At 36.2% G+C, this 12,010-nt stretch overlaps 1 protein-coding gene across 4 annotated transcripts in view; it reads right to left on the reverse strand.

Moving 5' to 3' along the window:
- LOC131439086 (uncharacterized) overlaps positions 1-12,010 on the reverse strand; it is a 141,731-nt gene that overhangs the window by 54,042 nt on the left and 75,679 nt on the right. Inside the window, exon 1 of one of the 4 annotated variants that reach the window (XM_058609688.1) lies at positions 10,110-10,432. The exons of the other annotated variants lie outside the window; for them this stretch is intronic. The gene's annotated coding sequence lies outside the window, so the exon portion shown is untranslated. Of the gene's footprint in view, positions 1-10,109; positions 10,433-12,010 lie in introns of those variants that run through there. 4 annotated transcript variants of the gene reach the window in all.

Consider the following 12,010-nt stretch of genomic DNA (forward strand, 5'->3'; position numbering starts at 1 on the left):
CAACTGGCGCGTGATTGTGAGCGAACACTTCTGTGAACTTCAATTAATAGAGAGTAGATCTGGCCTTGCTATGAAAAATTTGCAAGGAAAACCGAAAATTTTACGATAAATTGTTTTATTTTGCTGATTTTGCGTGTCCACGCTTCATCTACGAAAACCATACAGCAGAGTGCTCACCGGCGTGTACACCTCTGTGAAAGTATCTGCATCCACCTCAGAGAATTTATTAGCTAATGCTCTAGCACTTTTTTTTTTTTTCCACAAATACGTTTATTTCTTAAGGCAGTTTACATAAGTTTTTCTTCGCCGTAGCATCACTTTTACATAATATTCTTATCCTAATTTAATTCTAACATAGTCACAACGTTTTGAATTTATTAAAACATATTCTCTTATAGCTTAAATATCATCTTAGGTAACTCGTCATTAATTATGAAATCTACTCGGAAATATTATTTGAACCAAACGATTAACTTCTATAAATTATAAAATAAGCTGTTATTTTCAGACATTTTGTTGATAATTTCATAAACTGTTTCGAGTTTGTTTGTATCATTACATAATTTTTATTCTAATTTAGCTATTGGTTGAACTCATGGACGCAGCTGGGATCAGAACTAAGTCTTAAAAGGGGCCTTTATTAAATTGAAACTCCAATTTTCTTTATGAAATGATAAATTAGTTTCATGTATGAAAGGTCACGACAAGCAAGAATGTCTCGAACTGGGATATTGGATAGTCTACCTTGGGTACGCAAAGAATTTATTAGTTGAGATCTGACATCACGATACTCCACGCATGTCCAAACGACATGATCAATATCCCGATAACCTTCTCCGCAAGCACAATGATTAGTCTCGGAGAGCCCAATTCGAAGGAGATGTGCATCTAACGTGTAGTGATTGGACATGAGTCTGGACATCACACGAATGAAATCCCTACTCACATCCAGTCCCCTGAACCATGCCTTTGTCGATATTTTCGGAATAATTGAGTGCATCCACCGACCCAGATCATCTCTATCCCAAGATGCTTGCCAGCTGGCAAGTGTTCTTTGGCGAGACGAGCTATAGAATTCGTTGAAAGCAATCGGTCGCTCATAAATTTCACCCTCAATAGCAGCACGTTTGGCTAAAATATCGGCTCTTTCATTGCCAGGAATGGAGCAATGAGCCGGGACCCAGACTATAGTGATTAGATAATTATTGTTCAATATGTCGTTCAGGCACTGTTTTATTTTGCCCAGGAAAAACGGTTCATTTTTGCCAGCAGCGTTTGAGCGAATGGCTTCAATTGCACTCAGACTATCTGTGAAGAGGAAATAATGGTTTGGAGATAATGTGACGATTACACTCAAACTATAATGAACTGCTGCTAGCTCTGCTATATAAACAGATGCAGGTTCTTGAAGCCTAAATGAGGCCGAAACATTATTGTTGAACATACCAAACCCTGTCGCTTCTTCAATTCGCGATCCGTCCGTATAAAACATTTTCTCAGAGTCAATATGCCTGAACTTACTTGAAAATATTTTTGGGATTTCCGTCGAGCGTAGATGATCCGGGATTCCACGCACTTCACGCTGCATGGATGTATCGAAAAATAAAGTTGAGTCAGGGGCACTTAAAATGCTGACACGGATAGGAATATATCTTGAAGGGTTGATTTCCTGTGACATATGGTTAAAATATACTGTCATAAATTTTGTTTGAGATCGAAGCTCGACTAGTCGTTCGAAATTATTAATTACCATGGGATTCAGCACCTCACATCTTATTAGCAGGCGTGATGAAAGCTCCCAAAATCGATCTTTTAATGGAAGAACTCCCGCCAGAACTTCAAGACTCATTGTATGTGTCGAATGCATGCAGCCTAAGGCAATTCGCAAACAACGGTACTGAATTCGCTCAAGTTTGATAATATGAGAGTTTGCAGCGGAACGAAAACAAACGCATCCATATTCCATCACTGAAAGTATCGTTGTTTGATACAATTTTATTAGATCTTGCGGATGAGAACCCCACCAAGATCCTGTTATTGTTCGAAGAAAATTTACTCTTTGTTGGCATTTCGTTATCAGATACCTAATGTGTCCTCCCCACGTGCATTTGGAATCGAACCACACCCCGAGGTATTTAAAAGTTAAAACCTGTTGGATCATTCTTCCCATCATATGGAGCTGAAGCTGCGCGGGATCATGCTTTCTTGAAAAGACGACTAACTCTGTTTTCTCCGCAGAGAATTCGATACCAAGATGAACAGCCCAAACGGACAAGTTATCTAAGGTATCTTGCAATGGTTTATGCAGATCAATAGCTTTGGGCCCAGTAACTGAAACCACGCCATCATCTGCCAATTGTCTTAGTGTACATGGGGTTACTAGACAGCTGTCAATGTCATTCACGTAAAAATTATAGAGGAGCGGACTGAATGCTCTAGCACTTTGGTGCGATTCAGTGGAAGAGGTAAAAGGAAATAAACAAACGCACTCATGATGCGTGCACACTTACACAACAGTGGTGTATAAATGTGAAAGAGAAGAGCTCTCGTTGAAGTTGTCAGTGCGAGGGGAGAAATTTTGCTTGCTCTTCGTCACACAGAGGAGATAGACATCTCTGGTGGTGCGAGAGAACCACATTCTTTTCGCGTCAATCGCTCTCACGTGCTCTCGTCTAAATACACCGGCGCGTGATGGTGAGCGAACTCTTCTGCGAACTTCAATTAATAGAGAGTAGTTCTGGCCTTATTATGAAAAACTTGCAAGGAGAAACGAAAATTCAACGATAAATTGTTTTATGTTTTCGCTGATTTAGCGTGCTCCGCTAAGGTGGCAAGTAAATTTCTGATTTCAATTTCCCGGTTTTTTTCGATTTTCCCGGTGCGTGAAACAAAAAATTCCCGGTTTTTAGAACAGGCTCAAATCGCCTATGCTCAGTATTTTTTTTTATATTTCTAGAAATCCCAAACAGAGAACATCGAGAGTTGAGACATAAAATATTTTTTCGGTATCTCGATTTAGAAATACGAAATATTCATTAAGCCAAGTGCACATAACAATGGGAAAAAGTCGTTCTTGGCTTTCTCATATATATATATATATAAGTTATGCAATCACTGCGAAAACCGATTTTGGAACGAAGGCCCGGAGGGCTGAGTGTCATTCACCATTCGAATCAGTTCGCAAAGATCAGAAATTATGTATGTAACGTTTTTGAGCGATCAATTTTCTCAGAGATGGCTGAGCCGAAAATGACAAGAAATTACTGTCACTCTCAGCTTCGCTTGCAAACTATGAGAACGAAATCCATATCCAGTCAATGACATAAGCGGGACAGTAGTTTCAAAATTGTGTTTTTCTTTCATTTGCCCTTTCATTCATATGCAGTTTTCAGTGAAAATCCCATAGTATGCAGAGTCGATATTCAACCGAAGCTGTGAGAATTGAAAACGACATAAAAAGGTTTCACAATGACTTTTATCTGTTGGTGCTCCCATTTGTAGTAGTTTTGGTTTCCAAAAAGGTTCTGGGATGTAATTACTTCAATTTGCCATATTTTAGGTACTTTTTATAGCCAAGCGTCACAGTTTTTCAATACATCAATGAAAGAATGAGAATTGAAATTCTGCTGATGCTCACTGAATACGTTAGTTTGGTTTCGTCTTGCCATAGAGGAAAGAGTGACGTTGGCAATTATGCTCTCTCATTTTTTCGATGAGAAACGAAAATGCTTCGTCTCCCTTCGTTTGTTCTGGTGTCGGTCATTTACAAATGAGACAGTAAAACATTGAAAATGAGACTACTGGAATGGTTTCTTTCATTGAGAATGCGTGACAATTTTAAGCTCTGGGTCCTATACGAATTTCATCCGGATCCGACTTCCGGTTGTGAAAAGGGTGAACAGGTGGAGATCTGGAAAGTGAAAACATAAGCTCGAATCTTGATTAGAAACTGTTTCTTCGGTTCGACAGCCTCCTTGTATCGATTGTATGATTTTCAGTGCTGTTTTGGTAATTACACTCCCAGCATTCAATTATCAACGAAAAGCTGAGCCACAAGACTTTCAAAACGTTTTTTTTAATGTGAGGATTTGCTTAATAGAATATTTAAGATTTAAATAATCCTTGGAACGACGTTTAAAAACCTCATCCACAGTTTGACCAAATATTAATCTTTGGAACCAATAGTACCACCCACCTCAATGTATTCCATCTTCATTTCGTCTGTTACTTTGCTACTAATGTTATTCGTATGTATGCTCTTCAAGATAAAAACTCGATCTTTTTGATTATTTCAAATTAATTCGAGGCAACAGTAGGATTAAAACAAGGAACATAGCTGGCCAGCGGATATGATAAAAGTGATGTCTTGCATTTCACGAAGGAATACAGCATTAACATTCTTGCAATTTTGTCTAAAAATCAACACATTTTATTCCGACTTCATACTCTCTTCAATACTTATGTTAAGTGCAGCTTTTAGCCCAAATTCGATTATTATTAGTGTTTTCTAGGTAGCCAGAAATACCATCAGTCATTTGAAAGCCAAATAATTAAGAATTAAATTTAAAACCTTATAATTAAAATTGAAATTGTTATTATCCGAACTATTCAATCTTTTGTAAGACTACCACTAAATAAGTCTTGTCAAGGCTTTCTACAAAATCAGTAGTGCTCAAGACTCTTAGAATTCAAACTAAGAGTGTATTCTAGAGATGGGCAAAACCGTTCTTCACAAAAAATCGCTCAAAACTTAATAGTTCTATCGAAAGAATTAGTTCTATTGCACCGTTCTTTCGTTCTTCTTTTATTACATATCATTATTTTAACCTTTTGGTTTCGTTCTTCTGAAACTTTGTATGTTACTTCGAAAATAATATAAGAGCTACAGATTACAGATTCAATAATAGTGAGTACTTTTTGCATGTATTTCTACCAACAATCATTCTCTTTTTATACGTTATCAAAGGTCACGAATGTGTATAACTTCTACCAGATTCCTCAAACCAGTAAACATTCCGAAAAACGCAACTAACTTGTATACATCCACCAATAATTCGATTTTTTTTTTCATTTCTTTATAGAGAACTATCATTCTTAAATAAAGAACTCAAATTCACTCACTCTTCGAGGAGAAATAACTCGTTGAACTGTTCGTGAACGGATTGCCCATCTCTAGTGTTTTCCAATACTGTATTAACCTAGTACAAGCTAAAAAACGTGCTTAATCCACCTAGCAGTGAGATGATACCTGTTTTATCAATCCGCATGTGTTTCTTGCATGAATATTCTTCGGTGTTTCAGTTTTCATAACATTATTCTAATGTCCGTCGCTTTAAGTGGCAATTTTAGATTTTAATTATTCATTACTCTGTGATGTCGAAACTGCAAATCGGATCGAAATTGAATCTAAAAGTGTAACAATCGTTTAAACATTCCATGATATGTCGAATTAATTTCCACTTTAGAGTTTAGGGTAATTTAAGGTACTTCCAGAGCCGGTATTCAGGAACCAGCATAACCCAAAACCGATTCGTATGGCCATAAATTAATATGACGAATAAATTGCAATAGTTTTGAGTCCATCTTTAAAGCTTTTCGGGATTGTCATCTTCTATATCGGTTTGAATTTTGAAAATTCATCATCCTGTAATTCCAGAATCGGAAGTCGGAATTGGATAAAATTAATTAATTTAGAAAAACGATTTGAGAAACGATTCGATACTGGAACCGGAATTCGAAATTTGGTGTAGCCGAAGTCAAATTCACCTGAGTAGCAGTATAGTTTACATTTGTTTCGAAATGTTTGAAAATCAAATTAGACCTCTTTGAGGAATCGTAGTGCGAATTAAATTTTTGGGTGTCTTCAGAAACGAAAACTGAATACAACCAAAAATGAAATAAGTTTATTTGGTTATCGACTATCCAAATCTGCTAACCCGATAAACCTGATTAATTTATGTGAAATAGACATTTTTATACAATCTCCGAAACCGAAAGTTGGATCTGACTGAAAAACAAGATGTTTTATAGAATCTTAAAACTTTTCATTTGAATCTTAGATGATTCTTAGATTTCATTTGAATCTTAGATCGGTTCAGCCATCTACGAGAAAAATGTGTTACACAGTTTTAATTTCGTTTCACATATCAACCTGTAGTTCCAAAACCAGAGGTCGGAACCAAACATAATTCAGGAACCTTGTTTGAGAGAATACGACTTTTCATATGAATCTGAGTTTGTAGACAACGGTTGAGTCATCTCCGAAAAAAATTGAGTGAAATTATTTGTCAAACACGCATTTGCTGATCTCGACGAACTGACTTGAATGATATATGGGTGTTATGTTCTTCCAGCATTTATTGCTATAAGTAGTTTAAATCAATATAATTATGGAATTGCTTTCAACTTATGTCATATTCGAACGATTATGTTGCCAAAAAGGAACCGTGCTAAAATCGGTCCGAGGCAAAATATCATACTGTACACAGTCTTTTGGGTACTTAGAAACAAATGTATGTAACAGTATAAAAAAATCGTGTTTTATGTTGCTCCCAAGCATTTCTTTGCCAGACAGCGCTCAAAACTTCTACTGCTGGAATAGGGGAAAAAGTCGCTTGCACAAAAATTTCGATATCTTCGTTAAAAATGGACGGATTTTAACAATCTATGGCTTGTTGGATAGGTATTACCGTGCGGAATCTAAAATATATTCTGTTTTCAAGGTCAATTGTGACAGACACTGTCAAAAAACTGAAAATTTTGATATCAAACCTCGTATAACTCAAAAAGTAAACATCCGATCTCAAAACCATTCAATAGCGTTCTGGGTGACGGGGAGACCTTTCATTTGCGACTAGTTTGATCAAAATCGGTTCAGCCATCTCTGAGATCTAGACCTCTTAGTTGACAACACACATACACACACACGGACATTTGCTCAGTTCGTCGAGCTGAATCGATTGGTATATGACATTCGGCCCTCCGGGCCTCGAAAATTTTCCTAAAGGTTGAGCGAATTCTATACCTATTTTTTATATTTATAAAAAAAAGGTAAAAAAGTATACCTAAGGTTAAAAATGAACAAGAAACAACTCTCCTCTCGATTCCATTTAACAACATATACGATATCCTTTCAAAATTGAGTTTTGGAGATACAGAACAAAACAGAAAAACTTCTAAAATTTTTAAAACGGACTCTTGTCGCTCTGGAAAAACAAGAACAATCTATGCCTCTAGTGACTGAGATGATCTAAGTTTGATTCTTCGTCGACATCAACATCCGCATTCTTTTGAATCCTACTATGGAATCCATAGGTAATAATGTTTAATATAAATTAAACATTAAACATTCACTGAACAAATCAAACCATCTTCTAAACCTTTCTAAGGTTTTTCACAAACTCTCAGAAACCAATTTCAGCTCTCAAAGTAGGGAATCAAATACACATTGCAAATGGGGGACAAGGTCAAAATCGACAGCTTTTTAAATTTTGTGAATCCTATTGAAATCAATACCAAGATTACAACACAAGTATTGTCTCAAGATGACATTACTGAGACAAATTATGATGAAAGTAGGACAATCATTAGCCCACTCAAAAACATGAAGGCTCCTAAGAATGTTTCATAATTTTATTAAACATGTTACCTGATATTTCTTTTGCAATTACATTATGCAAACTTATTCTGAAATTTAATAGTAATCCAGCAAAAGCATCCGTTCGATGTGCTGTTGTTGATAACAACTTAGAAAGTTTTGATGCTTTCTGATCCATCAAAAATTGTTGAACGGAACATGGGATGTTGGCCCCATCTCCAATCCATCTCTCTCTTTATGGATTGTCCACCATAAAACCTGTCTGGGACAATACGATGTTTCAAAACTTTTACTGAACTTCTCACTTAAACACAAAATGGAGTATTGCCTCAAACTTTTCATTTGTTTAATTAGGAAAATCATGATTTACTAACATTAGGGCTAGTAAATTTTTTCCCGAATTTGCACTAAAATTCCCGACTTTTCCCCGGTTTTCCCCGGTGAAACGAATATATGTAAAAAGAGGAGAGATCTCGTTGAAGTTGTCAGTGCGGGAAGAGAAATTTCGTTTGCTTTTCGTCACACAGAGGAGCTGGACATCTCTGTCCACCAGGTTTCTTTTGAAGAAATTCGGGCTATTCCGGCCGAAATGCTCGAAAAAGTTGCCCAAAATTGGACTTTCCGAATGGACCACCTAAGACGCAGCCGCGGTCAACATTTAAATGAAATTATCTTCAAAAAGTAAATGTCATGTACCAATCTAACGTTTAAAATAAAGAACCGATGAGATTTTGCAAATTTTATGCGTTTTATTGTTTAAAAAAGTTCTCAAGCTCTTAAAAAATCACCCTTTACTTTGCAATGTGTTCTCTTCGGTTCATATGTGAGATTAATTGTATTGACTTAAAATTGAAATTTAAAAATGAAAGATTATTGACTTTTCAATACTTGATTCTATTTAAAAAATCGGTTTCAATATAAACGCTAGATGTTCATTTCATTCTTCTGTGTCTAAAAAATACCCGGAATGTGGTTATAAAAGGTCTTTATTCTTCTAAATCAATTTTAGCCCCTTCCATCAAAATGCACTAATGTCAACGTGACTCCACCGATATTGCCTTCAGCACTTTCTTCGAATCGGCTCTTATCTCTTCAATCGACTCGAAACGCGTTCCCCGAAGTTGTCAATTGAGTTTGGAGAACAGCCAAAAGTCCCACAGCGCCAAATCAGGGTAATGTGGTGGTTATAGAATAACATTTGTTGAATTTTTGGCGAAAAACTCACATAAAATGAATGCAGTGTGAGACGGCGTATTATCGCGGTACAAGAACCAGTCGTCGTTAGCACATATTCACGAAATTCAAATTTCCGAAAATGATCAGATATTTGGAGACTTGATGAGTTTATTGATAATTTTTGTGAAAACCGACGAACCAGAAAACGTGGGTCACGAAAGGCTTATTGGCGCTTTACTGTTTTCGATAGATCCAAATCCTTTTCGAACTCTTAAATATAAACGTAAATTAGAATTACTACTAAAATATCTAGATTTCGATACATTTTTCTATTGAATGGTAGCGAAAACAAAACGTTTTCAATAATAAAATATTTATATCGATATTTTAGTAGTGATTGTTTTTCATATTTGTATTTCATTCGTTCGGAAGAGATCCATATGTAGTGTCATTACTAGTTGACGGATCACATGAAATCAGTAATTATTTTTTTTGAATAATAATTGTCACGCTGACTGGATCATTCAGTGCACCAATTGAGATAATCAAACTCTGTCGAACGAATGAAGTGTACTACTGCTGCGATTTTTATTTCTGACCAAATCACGTATATATGAAATAACTAAGCTCCCAAAATTCATAACGATAACAAAATTTGGTAGAGTAATACAACCTGATTCAACCGAAATTGTAAATCGAATGATTCTTTTCTTCGTACACTTCATTTGAATATCATTATCATAAACTATCTCACAGCTATGCCTCATTTGGAACACCTGTTTTTTTACTGCATTGGACCGATCTTACGCAACTTTTATAAAGGGTTACTGTGCTCAACACGTACGTGCAAATCTGACGCTTTGTTACGATCTAATTCATTGACCCAGTCAAACAAACCAAAAATATCTTCAGGTAGATGACAGGGAAAATCGACCAATTCATTAAAACTGCTCTATGGATTCTTACTTCTTCTCATAAATAATGAAACTTCCAAATATTAGTCAACATACAACTCCGGCTGATGTGTTTATCGTTTCTCTGACAAAAATTAAAATTTACTACAGCGCCAAACTTTAAACTGCTTCCCATTAGACTTCCGCGAGAGGTGAAGAATGAAGAAAACAAAGAAGAACTAGTTACTCAATCCTTTTTCTATCGGAAAATACACCGGAGCGGATTTTCGACCGGGGCACGTGCGGCTACCATTGCACCATGTCACATTTTTTCGCACTTTCCACTACGGTGTCGTTTGAGTTTATTTAATTATTATCAACACTTAGCAGGTGCTCGGGGAAAAAAATGTTGCACTCTTAAGTAGATATTCAATTAATCTTACCTAGCAAAGCAATAAAGCACACCTCTTTTTCACACGTCACCGAAATATTCGTCTGTTTGTAAGTAGCGAAATAAAAAAAAAAAAGGCCTCAAAAATATCCGAATCGTTGCTCGGTTGCAGGGCAGTAGAATTTCCACAATCGCGTTTGCTTGCGTTCGGCGAAATTTCCATGCGGAAACGACGACGGTCTGAATACTAACACTGCACTTCTACAAAGCGAGAAAAGGGCGATTTTTCCTCCAATTGCGAGCTCGGTCGGGGAACAACTGACTCGACTTTTGCACTTCGCGTCGGGATCGATTGGTACTCGACAGTCAACCGAGGATAGTTAGGTCCAACAGCGAACTGACTAATGTGTGTGTGTGTGCATATTTTGCACTCGCTCACTGAAGAGCTCTCAGCAGTTTTGGGTTTTGCATGGTCACAATGTTCATGTTTTCCAACCCATCCGCCCCGTTTTTCTCAGCCCAGTCGATGTTATTACCGTTGCCGAGAGATGCAAGTGGAAGAGAAAAAGAGCAGGCTTAGCGTTCGGTTACGTGTAAAAAGCGTGCTGTCGAAACACGATGAAGCAGCTGACACTTGTTTGTTTGAGTTGGCCCTCAAATGGGTGCATTTTATATGGGCATGTTATCCATAGTGGGACATGTTTTGCTCAACTATGCTTTGAATTATTTTTCCGTCTAGTTTATCGTCTCATTTGTATTCACGATGCTATTTTTTCTGATTTTCAGTCACGGCGTACCTATCTTTTTCCTGTTTTTGTTCTTCATTGGAGTTTTCCACATTTTCAACCCTAAATCTGTCTCTATATACTTGTCTAAATATTCTTAAGCTATATTCATTAATAATAATTTAATTGTGTATTAAACTGTTTTTTTTTGGTCTCTTTGGAATATAATTCTAAATAAATTTACTCACTTTTTCGATCATCAATGGTACACATCCCATCGCCAAAATTGGCCTGAACAAATTGTATATTTCCAGCACATTCAATCTATTATCGTCGTTCTCAATTTTCCCTACATTCACCCATAAATGCAATGAGTACCAGATCTGCGTTGCATTCGACATCTATTTCAGATTATACACTGATGATCACGTAGGCCATTTTAGTTTTGGACATTCTCGCTGCATGTCCAGCACACTGTAATTAGCCTTCCGATGTAAACAAGTTTGTATACTTGGTTCAGTTCGTGATTTATGCGTTTACATTATTGTTCTTCTCTACATTATCACCGAGTTACATTTTCATTCGAAGTATCAATCAATGTATCAATGACATGTAAAGTAAAGTGGGAGATTTCGAGTTGTTTGCAATTCTCCATAGAAAGGTATTCCGAAATCGAAATTTTTCTAGTATGCCAAATGTCTTAGAATTGCATGAAACGTCGAGATTTAGTGTCATCTCAAAAATATTTTTTTTTAAATAGACTTTCTGGGACTTTTGATTTTGATATGTTTTCACCAGATTAGATTAGCATCACTCTTCTCATACAAATAGGCAACGCAAATGTCAAGCGCTTGGTTGGAAAAATTGATGCCGACTATGTGACACTGAACACTGAAGCATGTTTTTGTGAACTACTCGAATCAATATGAATCAATTGATGTCAAAAATGACCCCAAATTAATGTCCGAAATTCTTTAATAAAAAGATAAAAAATATTTTCATGAGATTGTTATAAAAAAAGAGAAAGGCATTATCACACCACTAGGTGGATTAAAAAGGGTTTTTGCCTTTTCGAATTGGTGCTTCACAATTGTGAATTCATCTTGTAAGATGATAACAATAAGGTAAGTAAAAGTAGCGAATTATATTTTATCTGTAATTATTAACTGAAAGTGTAATATGAATTCTTTTGCAGTGAACGAAACAATTTATTTTCGTAACAGATAGA

The sequence above is a fragment of the Malaya genurostris genome, chromosome 3, assembly GCF_030247185.1.
Source record: "Malaya genurostris strain Urasoe2022 chromosome 3, Malgen_1.1, whole genome shotgun sequence".
Classification (NCBI taxonomy): domain Eukaryota; kingdom Metazoa; phylum Arthropoda; class Insecta; order Diptera; family Culicidae; genus Malaya; species Malaya genurostris.